Consider the following 19,015-nt stretch of genomic DNA (forward strand, 5'->3'; position numbering starts at 1 on the left):
TCTCTTCAACTCGCGGCTGACAGGATACTCAGAGCGCGCGCGCACGAGTTGCCGCGCGGGGGGCGAGCTTGATTAAAAAAAGCCGCTTAATGCGTTTTTTTTTCTCAGTTTCGCGCTGCAGGTTGTAGTTTTGACTGCTGCGCCACTGTGTGAGGTAAGGGTATTGTGGGTTAATTTGACATATCCGTGCCGCAGAACGCCGCATTCGTCCCAACAGCTGCGTGGCTCCTCGCATGCCCTGACATTGCCTAGCAGTTCGGTCCTTGTGTTTTAATTATTGCAGGGAAGCTCGTGCTATGGAACGCTTCGCAGTCGAGTAGGAGTCATTTTTGCCCAGTCGACCATTTAATGCTCTCGCATTAAAACGGACGCTCTTCCTGCGACTCGGCTGTAGCAGTGCGGGTGCGCACAGCGTGGTGCAGACTGCGGTTAAACGAACCACAATTAGAGCGGGACGGTCGATAAAAAAGGGGGCAAATGATGGTGGCCACGGATATAATAAGGCTATATATGAGCGTATACATATATATACACGGGGCGCATTATATATATTCGCCGGTAGATGAAATGCCCGTCGCGGCGGCGGTCGGTCTCGCCGTAGCCCAGATCGAGATGGAAACAGGTCGGGCCGCTTCCACCATGGACGGACCGGCGACGCACACCTTCTTCGGACGTGGGAATAGCAAAAATGAGGGGAGAAATTGGCAGAAGCCGCCGCAACTGAGATCGAGCGAGCGTTTATTCGCTTCGCTGTTTTGTTTTGTCCGCGTGTTGTTTGCCGCGTTTCGGTGTGGTCCTCCTCGGGACTCGTTCTGGCCTCGCTGCTGCTGCCGTCACTATAGCTGCGCCCGCGATCGTAAATTGGGCGCTCGAAAAAGCATCCGTCCTCCGCGCTTTCTTGCCGCTTTTACGTATCAATGTGTGCTCCGATCGAGACTCGCCGTTTTTATGCGGGAAAGCTCGAATCGCGGCCGCTGTGCGACTCGGTCAATTTGCTTTCGGGGAAATTTCCGTTGTAGCCGCGGAGCTTACAACTAGAAGCTTTTATATATAAAGGGAGGGCTTTTTTTGCTTGCTGTATCTCGATCCTCACGGATGCAAAACGGTGCGAATAAACTGGAGAATACGACAGAGGCAAAAACAACCGTATTTCCCTAAACCGTGGATGCGAATATGACTGCGGGTGTCCTTATGGGCTATTTTAGGCTCTCAAGAGTATTTTATGGCGGCATCAGGTGGTCGAAGCAAGCACGCGAGCAAATGAGCTCACACGAACGCCTCGCTCTTCGAACACGTAGATAAAGTTGGCTCACGCATGCGCAAGCTCCCGGGCAAATTGAAGTCCCTTCGCTCCAACCCTCTCATGTCACGCTTGGGATGAGTACCCCATGGATCGATCAACCCGTTCAGTTTTCGTCTGCGTCCGCGGTGTAAGAGTTATTTTCGCGTCTAGACTCCTTTATCTGGTTTCCTAGGACCTTTTTTGCTCTGTTTAACTGACTTTTTGAATATTTTGGAGCGGCAATCAATCCAGTCGCTGGCATGCCAATCCCTCCTGGGTGGGTATACGCGAATAGAGTCCTCCTTGCTCCGAGCTTTGGTGTGCTGCGTGCGTGCGTCTTCTCGGCCCTGCTCGATTTATGCGTTTCGGATCATGACCAGCTGGCACGGCAGAGCGGGAAGACCTCTAATCGACGGCCCCTGCGTGGTGACACACGGAGGAGAGCAGGTTTCCTTATTTTATCCAGGTCCGTCGTCCTCTCGCCACGCGGTCGGTGAAGATTGTTCCTTGACGAAAGGCTGTCGGGGCAAGTTTCGTTGAAGCGTCGCCAAATCGCCCTTTAATCGTCGCTTTCTGCGAACTCTGCGCAGCGCTGTCTTCTTCCGTATTTCTTTTTTTTTTTTCCGCTTGCCTTTCGTCTCTGTCTTGCATTCGGGCTAGTTTTCCCCCGAGACGCTGTCTCATTTTTCTTTTCTGTACATTTATTGTTGCTAGCATGCCCGGCCTTCTCGCTTTTATTGCTTGTAGGGCGAAACTAAGAGGGAGGCGATGTCGGAAAGCGAAGAAGAAGCGAGCTAGGAAGCGGACGCTATCGGTGTAGCCGTCAGGGAGTCTCGCGCGCGCTTATCGGGTTTTAGCGGCCCGCTCGTTCCTAATAGCCCCCGTCGATTTGCATGATGCCGCGCACGTTATCGGCGTTTTCTGACGACTATCTGTGTACGCCGATTTGTAGGCTCCTCTGCCTGTCTAATCGTTTAATGCCCCTGGCTATGCAGGAGGGCATGTATACGACGTCTCGGTTTAGTTTGCTCGACGATATGGACTGAGCGTGTGGAGAGCGAATGTGGCGCTGACGTTGATGGCCCGAAGCTCGTGTACGACCCTTATCCTGACTACAGCGAGAAAACACGACAAGACGTGGCGCGGATGCAGCTCTCAGTCCCTGTTCTTTCTCGTTTCTTTTTCTTGTTTTTGTGTGCTATAATTGTGATAATGTTCAACTTAGCCCAGACTTCAATCTTACTAAATTATACGAGCCATTAAAGGCTCTCAATACTGAGATGCGCCCCGTATAGGGTAGCCTTCAGGTCAAGTTGGTTTTAGCTAGTCGTTTTGAACTCCTTCTGGGAAGAGCGAAATTATCACTGGAGGGCGGAAACGGCGGCGCCAGTGGTGAACTGGCGCAGTCGAATTGGCCAATCACTGGACTCCGCCAGTTGCGCAACAACTGGCGCAGTCTACATGACGATGCTACTGCGCATGCGCAACTTACTCATGGCCGGATCTTATCCGTGTTTGGCAATCGAAAGGGACGTCCTGTTCTTTCGACACATTATGGTTTCGCATAAAATTTATTTGTGAGAAAAAAAAAATCGACACGCCCTTGAATATTTTTCGCAATATGGCAACGCGCAATGCTCAGAATTATACAAATGGCTTTTACAGCGAAGTTATGCATGGCTACGATGCAGGATATCCGGCGGCAGACCGAGCGTAGACCAACAATTTTCAGCGTATGCAAAAAGCAAACAAACGAAAAAATCCCGGACCATCTGCACTAACGTGAAACATGGGGAGGGGCGAAGCATGCAGCGTATAAGTATATTGTTTTTGCCTTGGCGTTTTTGCCAACGGAGATGAAACTGTTGTGGGGTAAAGGTATATATAGCTTTGCTGTAAAAGTCTCGTGTCTTTGAAGCAGGAAGCATTGTAACGCGAGGCGTAAACGAGTGTCCCGGTGTTTTTTTAGTACGCGTTAAGTTTTAGTGCGAGGCGTAAACGAGTCCCCGTGTTTTAGTACCGTAACTACATGAAACGGCGGTTACGACGACGACATAAGACGCCGACACCCCGAGCCCATAAGGGGCTTAGCCCCTAAAAATCATAGCTCGTTGCCGCACTTGCAGGTTGGTTTTCGCCCTCTGTTTGGGATAGAACGCGCATTCGTGTTTTATTGATTTTGCGTGGTCACCGCAGCGCATGCCGTTTTATCATTTTGATTGCGTATTCAACCGCATTGTTGCAAGGAAACCGGAGGGTGAGGCACGGTGCACTGTAAAATGATGTGTACATCCTTTTTTGTCTATAACACTCTTACACTCTATCAAAAAATCAAGAAAAACACCCTTTACAAGGCTGTAATAACCGATAAAACACCCTTCACAAGGGTGTTCTCTTGTCGATGCTTGGGTGTAAGGAAGTTGTAAACGACAAAACACCTCTAAAAGTGTTTCCCTCTCTCTCTCTCTCTCTCTCTCTCTCTCTCTCTCTCTCTCTCTCTCTCTCTTTATCGCTTGGGTGCAAGGGTGTAGATAGTGTCACTAAAGTTAGAGTACCGGCACTCTTTTCTCCTATTGTTCCGTGCCGCCGCCGTGATCATTGGTCAGATCGCATCACGTGACACTTGTTTACACTGCGGCAGTTCATGGGCGCCGCCATTTTGTTGCTTATGCGTTTTCTGTCGGTCAATTGTGGTAGTCTCAGCTTGTCCTCCCTGCTCCGCGGCTGCGCGCGACTGACGACGTACCGAACGCGCATCAAGGATAACGCGCTTCGCAGCATTTCAGCTCCAGAAGTGTGTCCGAAGATTCCGTGTTGCTGCGTCGTCGGCAGTGTTGTTCACAAATGATCTCGTCAAAGTTAGCGGCGAGGCCGCAGAAGCGGCAATCTGGCAACACTGATAAGCACCAAAATGGCCGCCGTTGCTCACTGGCGTGCCTCAGTGTCGGTACGCTTTACCTTATCTAGTGACACTAGGTGTAGTTTTATAGATAGTGCTTTGCATCCATCAGAGTGTAGATAATTTTACACTGTGCGAGACGCTGCTCCTGTGTGCAATATATAGCCGCGATTTCACTCCTCTCGCTCGGGGGAGCACATGGGCTTGCATTTAAAGGTAAGTAACGGTCGTTCTTATCCGCACGCGCTCAGGAAGGAAGAGATATCCACGTTTCGTAGCGTGGTTTACCGTGTATGCATCTCAATTTACTCGGAGTGTTTTCTTTTTTCTTTTTGGAGGAAATGGGTTCGGCTAACTGAAAGCCAAGCCTCTCCTCTCTGTGTCGAGATGAACGTTAAGGCGTAGTCAAGACAAAGCGAGCAGCGTTGGTGGCTGTAAAAGCTGCCGTGAAGTAGAATCTAGTGAAGTCGGGCAAAACGGCTGACACGAGCCCGGTGTTTATTTAGGTGGTTTAAGGGATAAAAGCTGGGAGTAAAGACAAAACAAATACCACCCCGGAAGTCGTCCTAAGTATAAGCCTTGGCCCCCGCGGATTCGCGGCAGCGGCGGCTTTTTTCCCCGAGGAAAACCGCGATGAAAACGAGAGATACCGGCAGTCCTATTAGGGCCCGCTTTAAGATTTCAGAGCGATGCAGAAAAAGACGGCGTCGTTTAAGACGGTAACTTGTTTTCGGTGCCCGCTCGATTTGCATTGCGGGGGACCAGAGGGCTGCATGCGTTACTGAAAAATAAATAAATAAATAAATAAATCGAAGGAATACTAGAACACGAAGAGTGCAGCGAAGCTGTTGTTGAGGGAGTGGCATGGGTCAATAAACTTGCAGTTTAAAAGAGTATATGTACAGGAAGGAGCGAAGGAGAGTTAACGGCCGGTGAGGTTTATATAAAAAAAAAATCCAAAATGTCTGCCTGAGTGTGCGCTCGAACCCGTTAAGAACTTCCCTTGTAATAGGGGAAAAAAAAAGAAAAAAAAAAAAGACCACAAAGAGAACTGAATGTGCGGGTCCACGAGGTGGGCGCGCGAAGTGACTTCTCGGTGAACCCGAACGGTGGGAAGAGAGACCGCGACTTCGGTTGCTAACTTATACTCGACGGTCGGAAAAGTAATAAAAACGAATTTTTCTTATTGTTTTCCTCCCAGGAAGCGCCCCAAAAACTGCAGAAATAATCAAGACGTTGAGCTTAAGAAGCAAAAAAAAAAAAAAAAACCGTACACATAGATGTGTGGTTCGGAATAAAACGGACTTTAAATAGGGGAAGGGAGACAGAGGCAAACTTTGAGGAAGGAAGGCAGCGTTCGGATGCAGGGCACGCTATTCAAGCTCGCTTAAGGAATAATAATCGCAAAGATGGGGGGAGCTAACTGCGTGGAGTGGTCTGCCTGCGCCTCTCTGGTGAAGCAGAGCTGAGTGCCACCCTGAGTGCCACTTTATCCGCCTTGGATGCGCATTCGTCGTAGTTTTCTTCCGCGAAGTCCGTCTCAGTACGACTCCCTTCCGCCTCCATCGCGTACGAATACCAGCGCGCGCATGTGGTGCGAGCTCACGCGAGTGCTGTGTGATATGCGCGAAGAAATGATGGCACCAAACGTGCGACCACCCAGACAAACAAAAATCGGGATTCGAACCTACAACCTTCGCAGGACGAAGGCCCCTCAAAGCTTGCTCCCATCCCAAGTTCTCCGAGCCTTGGCTCCGAATTTCCTAATTTAATCCCTCTATCGAGTTCTTTGTCTGTCACTACTACATGGTCCATCCCTCGGAAACCATTCCGTGGAACGGATGGTCCGCCTGTTAACATGTTCTAACGTTTGTGATACGTTGGAAAGGTGGAGGAAAAATTTAAGGCGTTTCCGCTACCGTCACATGATTGAAGACCAGCGAATGCTGTTTTGTTGGATAACTATATTGCGTTATGCGTGGCGACAATTATACTGTATTGATCGAACAAAGACACATACGCGTAACTTCTCGAGAATTAGGCCTAAATTACTTCTAATATAATCTGTTTCAGCATAGCTTCGATAAAGCAAGAGCTACATCCGTTTTCTGTAACCATACTCTCTCCGTAGGCGGCCGTGTATAACAGCAGACGAGAATTCGTTTATACACCTTCGCTGTGAACTGAATTGGACAAGTAAATTAATTACAAGCTCGGCTTAATGATAGGGTCGTGTTAGCGGCCAAGTTCAGCACGATGCCTTGCAAGAGTAGATTGAAAGCTACAGATCATTTTTCACTGGAGCGAGCACGTGCGATTCTCTCTCGGAGCGACCCGATAGACGCGCTCAATTTTCGTTAGAACCTAGAGCAAGAGAGCTTCGCTGTAAAACTCGTGCTCACGATTGGGCCCGAACTCGCTGCCTTCGCGTACGGTGGCGGCCGCGGCCGACTGTATCCTCCGCAACTTTCTGGGCTATGTATACATTTTACGTATGACCGCGGCCTGTGTGTTTTAGACGGGCGCCTTCAGGCCGTCTAAAATAGCCTAGCTGGTGCAGGGTTATTCCCGTTTTTATTTAGCTTGTTTTCATTCTTTAGGGAAAATTTTTTTACCTTTTTTTTCCTTCAGACGGTGACCGCAGTGACGAGCCCAGTTCCTCTAAGCCAATGAAAGATGTGTGTTTTTCTTTTTCGGTTTTGTTCTGTTTTCTTTTCTGAACCCAGTGTACCCCCAGACTAGCTATTATCACAACCGATGTCACCATGCTTCATAACCCTGTGTAGCCCTAATTTTACAGTAAAGCCCGCTTATATCGAACAGCGCGAGGATTGTAGAATAGTTCGATATAGCAAAAATTCGATATAGAAAGTGAAGCAAAAAAAAAAAAAACTTACATGAGAGCAATCCTGCCGACGGAGTCACCAGCTGACGCTTAGCACTTACCACCCTGCAGTTCACTATTGGCACGACACTTTCTCGGAAAGAAAACCATCATTTATTGGTTCGGAAGAACTGCGTGAGTGTAGCCTGCTTCCTGGAGCGCAACGCGTTGCTGGTGACTGCTTGCTCCAGGGTATCTAAACAGTCGACAAGCACAAGACCGCTGCCCTCAATGGCACTGCAGTATCGCCGTAGCAGGGCCACGGCAGCGACGGCTTCGCTCGTGCTGGGAAGCGGTACGGTGTCCTCGGCGTCTTCGATAGAGCGGAGACAGGCATGGATACAAGAGAATAACGGCAAACCCAGCGAACCGAGCACGTTCGGGCAGCGAGTGGCGCTGACTTGAAGATCGGTGACACGGCAGCCCGCAGCGCCAACGTGACGCTTTCGGCGCCAACGGCATGCATGCGTGGAGCTGGTCCACTCGGCCACGGCCGGTTTGGACTCGTTCGAGCTCGCGTGGGAGTCGCATGCGACACCCACGTCACCGCTGCGCGCCGATGTATTGCGGGAAAGCCTGCCGCGTGAGAACGAAAAATCCGGCGCGGGAGAGTTCGATTCATCCATTGTGAGCAAAATCGCCTGCGATATAAAAAGCTTCAAATGCATGTAATTCTTATCACAATTATACAAGGGTTCGATATAGGCAATAATTCGATATATCCGTGTTCGATATAAGCGGGTGTTACTGTATAACTATCATACATGTTCTATAACCCAGTGTACCCCTAGCTTATTTATTATCATATTCATTGTTTCCATGTCTAATAACCATGTGTACCCCTAGTATAATCACTATCCTACCCGCTGTCTTCGTGTCTTAGAGCCCGTGTAACCCCAGTATGATGACTGTCAGCCGTAGAACCATGTGTACCCTAGCTTAATTGCCTGTGTAGTCTGTATTCTGCTTATTAACTGTTCAACTGTATGTCCCTTTTATATCCCCTTATTACCCCTTGAGTCTCCAGTTTTGACCATTATCCCCAAGCTGACCATTCACCATAATTAATACTCCTTCCCTTCCACTATTCCTCCTCCTCCTCTTTCACTATCCCCCTCCTCGCTTCCGTTCGGCTGGTTGATGTGTCTGCGTAACGCCAGACAGTTATCGGCCTCTATCTCCCCCTCCCCCCCCCCCCAACAACCACTTCCTCCTCCTCCTCCTCCTCGCGCACAAGTCGTTTCATGTAATATTTTAAGCGACCCTTCTTGATTTCGGGCAATCCACAGGTGACACGGTGCTACCATACTTGTTCACCGTGATCACCAGACCCTACGTGGCGTTAAAGAAGCGTTGTCCAGATGCAATCATCATCGTCATCATCATCATCATCATCGTCATTCTGGTTTGTTCGGGTTGCTGCGGGGTGGTGGTGGCGGGGATTAATTTGCCGAGGGCCCTGTTCCGGTGCAAATCTCCCCGGTCCGCAAACAACAGGAGAGCGGCTGAGCCAACGTTGGCTCTCGCTGTTCGTTCCACGCCTACTTTATCTTCGGATTACTTAGGATTAAATTGCGGCTTCTGGGCTTGTGTTTGTCCTTCCTTCCTATAATACGCACACACTCCTCCCACTTTCTCGTTTCTTTATTTTTTTTTCTCCCTAATTCTTGCTGTTCAAGCTCTACGTGAATCGAAAAAGAATGAAGGTACGAATTAGAAGTTCGGGATAAAAAAAAAAACGAGGCGTTTGAGGGTGTTGATATCATCATCTTGTGCAACAATTGAGCTAGGCGATTCGCAGCCCTCACAGGACGACGCGTGCGTTGAGGAAGCGTATCCGAAACGTGTGCGCGCTTTTTCTCAGGTTTTTCTTCTCCTTTTTTCCCCCAACTCCGCATCGACGCGATTAGAGTGTCAATGTGCTCTTATATACGGTACACCTGTATTCATCACGTTTCCTTCGAGAAAGAGCTTATCGCGTAGGATGCGTATACGGATTCGGCAACGGCACCAAGCCTGCGCGTTGCCTACGGCACGCTTTCGTACGCCGCCAGCCGCCATGTCGAAGTGCATTGCGAGATCAGTTTGGAAGAGCTAAAAAGGACAGGTTTCACAGTTTCCACGGTGCGTGACAAACGGTCCGGAAAGTTTGCCCGCGCTCTATTCATATTCTGAAGCACGTTCTTTTATAGGCCTACTTCTTGTTTCTAAATGAAGTCGGGGGAAGTTGCCGGAATCGGAGTCGGTCGATCGTCCGCTTTCGCGTGACGCCCAGCGTCGAGTTTGTTGCGACGTTGTGCCTATTTTGTTACGGTGTAGTTTTCTTACGAGTTTGTTCTTTTTTTTTTCTTGCGTTTTAGTTAATCTGACGGCAGCCGCTTCAGTGAAGATTGGCTGAGGTTCGGGCTTAGAGCGCCTTCCGATTACTGCGGCAAATGACCGGACACGAAAGATTCTAGGTGAACCCGCCGCGGTGCACCGTTGTGCTCACTTAGTGAGGCTAAGGACGCGGGTTCGATTCCCGCGTGATGGAGACGAAAAGCAAAAACGCCCGTGTGGTCGAGATTTGGGCGCATGTTAAAGATTCCGATGTGGTCAAAATTAATCCGGAGCCGTCCACTACGGCGCGCCTCATCGCCTGTGTAGCGTCGGCGCGTTAAACTTCATTATGAATCAGAATTCTGGATGAGGTACCATATTAACGTCGTCGGAAGTGCCATTGTTTGTATTTAAGCTTGCGCCATTCACCAGGGGCCGAATTCTCTAAAAAACAGCCGTCGCTTTGAAACGACGGGGTAGCGCCATTGAAATGTATGTGTTCTGGGGTTGGGGCCGTCGCTTTGAGGTGCTCAGCGTGAAGTAGGAGCTACAAGAAAAGCACTGTGGCAAGGACGCGAAGCGACAAGTGAAATGACGGAGGGCAGTGGGTGTCGCTTCGCGTCCTTGCCACAGTGCTTTTCTTGCAGCTCCTACTTCACGCTGAGCACCTCAAAGCGACGGCCCCAACCCCAGAACACATACATTTCAATGGCGCTACCCCGTCGTTTCAAAGCGACGGCCCGTCGTTTGGCAGAATTGGGCCCCAGAACGCTATTCCACCATCGCTTTTTTTTTTTTCGTCAATAAGATGCTGGATGATGCGTCACTGAAAGCGCATCATCCAGCTCTTGTTTTATATGAGACTTGATAGCATGTAGATCGTTCCGCGGACAAAAAGAGTGGCGTTGTTCGCTTCTGTCGCCCCCAGTGCGGCAGAGAGAAACGCAACGGCGCGTTTAATTGCGTTAGCGTCGCCAGACGGAACCGTCCATTCCGTCGCCTTTTGTCGCTTCCGTCGACTGACCTGTGCTCTTCCGCGTGGCCTTCCGGGCCGCCGCGACAGAGTCACGCGACTGTCTCGGTGACTCCGTCTTGTTGTCGCCTTTTCGTGTACGGCAGCAGCAACGTGCAGACGTTCCGGAAGCTACTACGTCCACCGCCAAAACAGCGCACCCGATTTTGCCTGCTCGCACGCAGAAACGAAGCTTGTCGGCAGTTATGTATATATCGTCTTTCCGGTGCTTTAATTCTTTGCGTGACGGTTTCCTGCGTGTCTGCCCCGTATATGGGGCCATGTAATTTTAGTCTGATTCTGTCGTGGGCCGAGTCTGTCTGTGCAGTTTAGTGCGCGCTCGCGGAAGTAGGCTTCTTGATTCTGCGCCTGCGGCGGGAAAGGGAAAATATAGCTTCTCTCGTGTTGTGGGTTTTAGCTTTGCTTAGTGTCGTGCTTGTTTCATTAAGGCTGGCTCAAGGAAGTAGCCAGCCTCCTTCATCGGGTGGCTGTCGCGTGGGCCAACCCGCGCTGCGAATGCCTGGTGAGAATAGCTGTTTTAAAGTATAGTCATCCTCATCATCATCATCGTCGTCACCTTTCCGCTGCAGGAGCAACGCGTCTCCCGTGCGCACACTTCTAACCGCTGTTGTCTTGCGATGCCCCGGGTCTATTCTTTGCCTCCGAATTTCCTTATACACTTCGTCTCTCCGTCAAGTTGTTTGTCTTCCCATAGTAGACTGTCGTTCCTTATCCAAGCGTTACTGCTATGCTATATCATCCGTGGCTCGTTGGCCTATCTTTCCAGGGGGATAGCAGATCCTGAAGTCTCTGCTCTACAAATCATCACCGCAAATATGCATTGGTTGTATATACCGTTCGTTTTTAGTGGCAGGAGGTCGCATACCGTTCACCTATTGAGTGTGCATGCTGTCACGATGGGCGTATACGGTGTTGCGAAATCCTTCCTCGGTGTTCTCGGATTCGACCACCGAAGCCTTCCGTCGTCCGGGTGCCCGCCCTCATCGCAGTAGCGGTCCCAGAGATCGGTTTTGGGGGGGAGGGGGGGGGGGAGGGGGGGGGGCGAGGCGAATAAATAATCGCTCCCCGCCTTGCACCAATTCTGCGGAGGTGGTGATAACCATGGATGCGTGTGCGCGTATGCGGTGCAACCTGCTGGGATTTAACTTCGCGCAAGTGGAATGCTTAAAAAAACTAAAAATAAGAAACTAAGGACCTCTTTGGGGGGGGGGGGGGGGGGGGGGGCGACCGCCCCCTTCGCTCCCCCCTTAGGACCGCCACTGTCATCGGCGGGAAACAACCAGGCGTATTCACAATGACGCTGCCGCTTTCGGCGACTTCGCGGCCACCCCATGGCGCCCGTCGGCGAAGGCTGCCTTGATGGCCAAAAACGTTTAGCGGAGGGGGTGACAAAAGGCGTCGCGCGGCGCCTCCCTTTGAGTGGCAAGTTGAGTGTTCCCTGTGTTCTTCGGCGACGTGCCGCGCATCGTGGGAACCATTTGCGGCGTGTCCAAGTCTCCCCTGTTCAACGAGCCGCCCAACGCCGGATTACCAGAGCGGGTCCCATGCAGATGTCCTTCTGACGACCTCGGTGGTGCGAGCCGAGGGGCTTCGAACTTGGACACACTGCCTCAGCGAAGTTAATATGATGTTCACCTGTGTGGAAGGGAAATGTGCCCTAGCTCTGTGAGTGTGTGTGTGTGTGGGGGGGGGGGGGGGGGGGGGGGAGAGGGGGGGGGGCGTCAATTTCAGCGGCATGAATTTTTGTGATTGGAGCGTTCCTATATATATATATATATATATAGGGAGTAGTAGAACTTTGAAGATGGTAGAGAACACAAGAGAAGAAAAACTTCGAACAAGGTAAAAGCACGATTGTGGCCTACGTTTCAGCAGAGAACTTGCTTTCCTCAGGGCAAAGCAAGTTCTCTTTGCTGAAACGTAGGCCACAATCGTGCTTTTACCTTGTTCGAAGTTTTTCTTCTCTTATATTTATATATATATATATATATATATATATATATATATATGCGACGAATACGTTGCGGGATTTGGTGTGGGAAATAAATGAAGAGGCTGGAACGCACGTGTATCAACTAACGTTTCGACTGGTCTTCAAAACGTGTGCCTAGAACATATACTCCAATGTAGTGCAAGCGTAAGCGTGTCGTTTCGCCGAGCGATGATCACCACGCTGACGACGTACGCGTGTATCGGCCAACTTTGATAGCGCTTTTTGTGACGCACTGTTGCGTAACCGCGACCTGGTCGGGCATGCAGGCGTGATTGACGTGCACCATGCGCTGTGCGCGACGTAAAAAAAAAAAAGCAGAAAAAACTAGCAGACGGCGCGGCCTCAAACAGTGTTGCCTTCTGCGTGCTGTTTTCTTTTTGGCGCCAATCGTTCAAATGGCTCCTCTGTCGCTTCTTTTTTTGTTGGTTCACGGTCGAGTTGGCAACTAGACTGACGACTGACCATGCGACACGCTCGACGATCCAGAGGTGACGCTTTGTGTGAAACGCAGCCTGTCCCGGCTCTTTTTTTCTGTCTCTGTACTTACTTGTGCCGGTTGGCTTCGCCTCTGCTGTACGCGGGTTTGAAAGGGGTGAGTTGTTGGGAGGGTTTGTTTGGACTCGCCGGGGCGCGCGGACGATAGTCCAAACACCGTGACGCGCTCCCGTGTCGAAATACAATGATCCGTGCGTTGGCTTGGCTTGGATTGGCTTGGCCGGGGTTGCGCGTCGTCGTCGTCGCGCCGGGGCTGAAATTTCACCCGCCTTTTTGCTCAACCCCGCGCTGTCTGCGTAAACGCTGTTCTGTGACCGCGGACGCTCGGGTGTTGTTTTAAGAAGTCACGCTGAGCTTATCTTGGTCTGCGGTTGGTGGTGCACTCGCTGCTTGTGTATCCCGTGGCGCAGTTTGTGTATTCAGTGGTGTGTTTTATGATGTTTTCATTTTTATGATGAGCTCCACCGTAAAGAGGAGGTCTGTTTTACGGAGCTAATTAATGAGTGTTATTCTCTCTCTCTCTCTCTCTCTCTCTCTCTCTCTCTCTCTCTCTCTCTCTCTCTCTCTCTCTCTCTCTCTCTCTCTCTCTCTCTCTCTCTCTCTCTCTCTCTCTCTCTCTCTCTCTCTCTTTGTTAATAAACTCCAACATTCTGGGGAGACATTTGTTGCTATGCATTCGCAAGTGATTCTCTTGTCATCCTCATCCAACAAAATGCCCATATTGCCGACCCTCCACACAATCCGACCTCCCTCTCGCCTGGAACTGCTCCATTTTAACTCAGTATCTAAGACAGCATCCTAGACAGCACGCAATCATCAGATCCACACACAACTAATTACACCTTATTAGGAAGACCTCTTACGTTCCACAGGACTTTATCAACAGTGATCTCTCACTGGCAGTGGAATCGAGATCGATTATGCCCCTTACAGATCATAGGAAGACCGAATAGTCAAGTTCACAGCCCACTACCTATTTTTTGTCACCTCCATTCGGCCTCTGGCCTTCTTTGCTGCAATGAGGGTACCGCAACAATTTCCCAGTGTGATTCATGCTGCGCAGAACCTGTCGAGTGGTTAGTAGATCGTATGACTCTGCACGATATAAACGTTGCGCGCGTGATAGTGGTGCTTTCTTTAGAGGATTAGGTACAGTCTAAAATGGGTCGGCGCCAAGAAGGGAAAGTATTAGTCATTTCTTTTAATCGCCTCCCCGGCTTGAGATGATTACTGCCTTGTTTGCATATGTCGGCATTGGAACTCGTGGTCATGGACTGGCGTGCTCTTGATTCACGGCTGTTTTCGGCGCCGCAGTTTCGGCTATTCGGCGCCGCTGCGCCGCAGCGCCGCAGTTTTTTTGTTCTTGCGTAGTTGCCTGAAAGGGCGCTTTTTTGGTGACATAAGAGTCGCCAATCCCGCTTCACAGACTCTAGCGGGGTTTTACAAGTTGTTCCGGGACCAGATGCGTGCAGGCCATGGAGATAACAAAGCCGCGAGAGAAAAAAAAAAAAAAAAAAACAACCCGCCCTCATAAAAATTTTTACCAACATTGAGTTCAATGTTTGTTGACAAAAGTCGACAAAAGCTACCAACATTGAGTAGACTGTCTACTTACTGTCTATAGACTTCCTAGCAACAGCCTACCAACTTTTTGTCAACCATTGGCCACCGTGTTTGAACTGAAACGTTTCTGTAGACTTTCTACAGAAAGTTTTTTGTAGACTTTATACTCAATCGCTGTTGCTAACCGAAGCGTTTCTGACAGGATATTCGAAACGTGATGCAGTGAGAAAAGCCGGCCATTCCTAGACCGTGGTGTCAATACAGCTTAATAGAACGTCGTCATTATTGCCCTTTAAAAGATCGTTTAGTGGGAGCAAAAATGAAAAAAAAGAAAGCAGAAACAGATTAGGCCTCGGGAACCTCGTCTGCGAGGGTTCACATTTTGCGGAGCCACACATCCACACGCGCACTCTCTGAAACACAACACAACAAACAACACAACCCCAGCTCACAAACGTACTACATCCGAAAAACCACAAGCGCTTGCAAGCAGGACACCGACACCGCACAAATGCTAGCAGTGCACTTCATGTATATATACCCGCCAGCCGCGGGATGCCGATGCCGCGGTGAGGCGCGCCTCTCATTGCATGTTTACAAAACTACGCGTTATTATTTCCAAAATATAATACCGCGAAACACTGGAACGTACGCAATTGCACATATCTTCATGTTTACTTTATTTTTGCAAGCTGTAACTAAACAAAACGGAAATCTGGAATGGGTTGCGCGCCGCGTTTCGGCTGCCTCCGGTGATTGACGCGTTACTCCCGGAGGTACGCAAAGAGGGAGGGGCGCCGCTGGCGGTTGGCCGAGAGCGACCAAAACATCTGCGCCGGCCGTATTAGGTGGGCATAGCAGGCGATTTTAGATTATCGCCGTTGTTGGAGACACGTCCAGTAGTCTGTCGCGAAATATTTACTGGCATAATTCGTTCCTTTCAACCATGCATGGCACTTAGCTTGCGCAAATCAAAACACAGTGACGAGCGGTTGCGCGTGGTTGATGCCGCTGGCTGGCGCTTGTTCGGAACCGCTGAATAGTCATGTTGATCACCGTGAAGAGTGAAAGCGAGCGGGTCGTGAAGTACCAACCCGTGCGGCTGAGGGACGAACTGGTTGTTCCGAGGGAGAAACTGCGCGGCTCGAGGTACGAACAGTGAAAGTTGCTCCCTTTTGCTACTTTTTTTTTTCTCGGGCTGCACAAGTGTGAAGATACATGCAGAGAGAGGGGGAGAGAGAAAGATACGTGTGTGTGTGTGTGTGTGTGTGTGTGTGTGTGTGTGTGTGTGTGTGTGTGTGTGTGAGAGAGAGAGAGTATGTGTGTCTGTGTGCGTACGTGCGTGCGTGCGTGCGTGCAGGCGCTCGGGCGCGCGTGTGTTTGTGTGTGTGTGTGTGTGTGTGTGTGTGTGTTTAAAACCTGATTCAAACAAAGTAACGTAATTTGGTTAAAGTCAAGTAAATAGTTTGTCCCCAAATATTGTGAACCTGTCCTGGTATTTAGCAAAAACCAATATGAATTAATTGAAATCGGACTCCAGGACGAAGGAAAAAGATGTTTGCGTTAAATTCAACTTGAGACAAAGCGTGTCAAAACACTTTTAGTGGTCATCCTACAGAAGCTCGTCAACAGACAAATGTCAACAAAAATGAGGTAGACTTTCTATATACAACCGTCAACAGACAAATGTCAACGTGAATTAAGTAGACTTTCTACATACAACAGTCAACAGACGGGTGTCAACATACATTCAGTAGACTTTTTACAGACGACTGTCAATAGAATGTAAGAGTATGTAGGATAGCAATAAAGTTGGTAGGATGTCAACAGAACGTCTACAGAATGTAAAAAAGCATTTTTGTAAGGGCGGTTTGTCGTCCACAAGAAAGACTCCATGCCCCGATAAGTCATCCTTTGTTACACGTCATCTTCCCGATTATCTCGTATCTGCAAATGACGCTGTAAACATGACGCATTTTCACCAGAAGTTGCGCCTTTTTTGCCGAGCAAGAAACAAAACCAAATAAAAACGTTCGGTTAGATTTGCGAAACAACCGTTGTTCGTGACGTCGCGCCGTAAAAGAGAAGTCCTTTGAGGGACGTCTTTTTTGCACAAAAAAGGGGGTAGTGTTTACTTCGTTTTGCGTAACGCGCGCGTCAGTCACGTTTACGCGGTGTCCCGATGAACTGTCGCCTTTTGAACGTGGCGCTGGGGGCCGCTGAGTTCGTTTGCGAGTCATATATGCGTCGTGCACCAGCGGCCCCGATCTTACATCACCGCGGAGCTTTGGCCTTAATCTCGGCGCGGTGACAGGTCGCGTGAAAATAAACACCCCTGCTGCGGCGACGGCCGCGCAAGAAACACGCCGGGCACGAGAGTTACCGCAAGCGCAGCGGTCGGACAGGGCCTGACGGCCGCGCGCGAACGCAGGCGATGCAGACGACAGAAAAAAAAAAGCCGTGCGTTTTCGTCTGCTACAGCCCGCGCGCCCCCTTGGCCGTGACAGGAGGTGTGCGTTGTCTAATGAAGCGATGCCGTTGTCCGCCGTTTTTGTCGTGGCCCGTGGATCCTTGAGGTCAGCGCAGCTGCTGGGGTCTCCATCACGCGGTTTGGTACGCACGACGGAGAAGAAACGGCAAGCCTTTAGAGGGAGTGGCACTTGGCAGTGTCATTAGCCGAACCTCACGATGCGTCATCATTTTGACACGCACTTTTGTCGTGACGTATAATTGTCCGCGGGGAGTGGTCCTCCTTGTCGCTTACGCCTAATGAGGCGCCTCATTTGCATTTTTGGAAGATAGTCAACCCCCTTTTTTTTGTGAAGGTCTGTAAACCTCGCGAGCGCGCAGAACATAAAGGGTACTTTTACTGGAATGACCATGGCATGCTGTGACAGTTACGGTGGGGTTGAAGAACGGACGTGCTGCTTTGGAGAGAAAAAATACCTTTTGAGAATATTTTCGCGCTTCACGAAGTAGGCTTCGTGTGGAGCAACCAAACGTGTTGGCAATGTATCATTCAGTGTCGATGTGCGCGCACTTCAACTGTAGCAGAGCATGCAGCGGTAACAGACATAGTGGACGTCGTTCATATTTCTCTTCGTTGTTCCTTACCGATCAATTAAAAAAGAGCTGTATGTTTATCGTGGTAAAAACAAGCGCTTGCGTTCCAGCTTTGCTCTGGCGTCGACTTGAAATTGGAGCCACATTGTTTAGGGAGCAGTGGCTCGCAAAACTCCAAGCAGAGCCTGTTCAGGTTCCGGCGTTAGTGGTCATGCCCCGAGAACCCCAGCCATTAGAGTTGCAAAAAGATAAACAAACAGACTGCCCCGGTACATGATGTGAAAATAATCACACAGCGAAGCCAAACGCTTGTACGACACAAAGCACGATTGACCGGGGTGCAGTCCATACAAATGCAAGGAGCAAGACATAATTGCTTGTAGTTTGCTACCAAACATACTATCCACTTAATTATAGCCTGATGAAACCTGGAAGGAACTACAGTCCTATGCTAGCAGACAAACATGGGGCTATACGTTTTAAGGTGGCTTTGTGCTGATTCTGCAATGTGTTGGGAGCGGCGGCTTGATGGTTTTTTTCTTCATATTAATGCTGCGGCTGGTAGTTGTTAATCATACGTGCTGAGATTAAACTTCCCAATGTTATGTTGTCGTTCGAGCGGTCGAACGTAGTAATAATATGTTCAGGGCAGTTGTAATGAAACACGTGTTACCACAGGTGCTGACTACGGAAAGGGGGGGGGGGGGGGGGGGGGCTCTGAAAATTCCCGAGGGGCACCCCCCCTCTCTCCTGGTCATGCTGGCCCCGTTTACCCCCTACTTCCCGAAGTTACATTGCCAGTGACATTATCATTTGAGTTTTTTTTTTTTTTGGCTACTGCATAATTCTTGGCGCAGACGTGCACGGCTTACTTTCATACTTTCCAATCATTCCTTCAAATCCGTACCACAGGGAGCACAAGCGCTCTAGAAGCACCAGCGGCGGTTGCGTCATCCGTATATTCATTCCATTTTTTAAAACTGTTGACTGTGAACGCCATGTACAAACAAAATACTTTCAAATATATACACAGGAATAGTTTATATTTTTAAAGAGAAGGACGGAGCTTACTAACCGTCATTGTCTAATGTTAGGGATAGTTTATGCTCAAAGAATGAATATATTGCTGTATGTTCACCTCGCCAGAAATTGCTTTGCGTGCTTTTTTTGAGCCTGAAAAACAAGTTGCAGTCTTCAGTGACCCCTTCGGCAATTTTCTGTCAACGGCTTGTCAAATGCACATGTGTTCTGTGCCTCAGTATTGCTGCTCTTTCCAGTAGGCAATCCTGACGAATCACGGGAGAAGAAGCTCTTTAATAATTTACATTTCTTAGGGACGAAGACATCGTCACTTGCAGGCAGAGGTCATAAATACATATAATTCATCCAGTACTGAAAATGACGCCAAGCCGGATATCACGTAATGATTGTGTCGTCTTAGTGGCCAATCTGATTTTTTTGTTGTTTCGTTTGATGGCCAGAGA

General features: G+C 49.5%; 1 protein-coding gene across 1 annotated transcript in view; it reads left to right on the plus strand.

Moving 5' to 3' along the window:
* The window catches only part of Mical-like (MICAL-like protein), a 163,384-nt gene that overhangs the window by 52,465 nt on the left and 91,904 nt on the right, over window positions 1–19,015 (plus strand). The gene's annotated exons all lie outside the window — the stretch shown is intronic.

Source organism: Haemaphysalis longicornis, unplaced genomic scaffold (assembly GCF_048455015.1).
Source record: "Haemaphysalis longicornis isolate Haplotype H1 unplaced genomic scaffold, Haemaphysalis longicornis Haplotype H1 scaffold_5, whole genome shotgun sequence".
NCBI lineage: Eukaryota > Metazoa > Arthropoda > Arachnida > Ixodida > Ixodidae > Haemaphysalis > Haemaphysalis longicornis.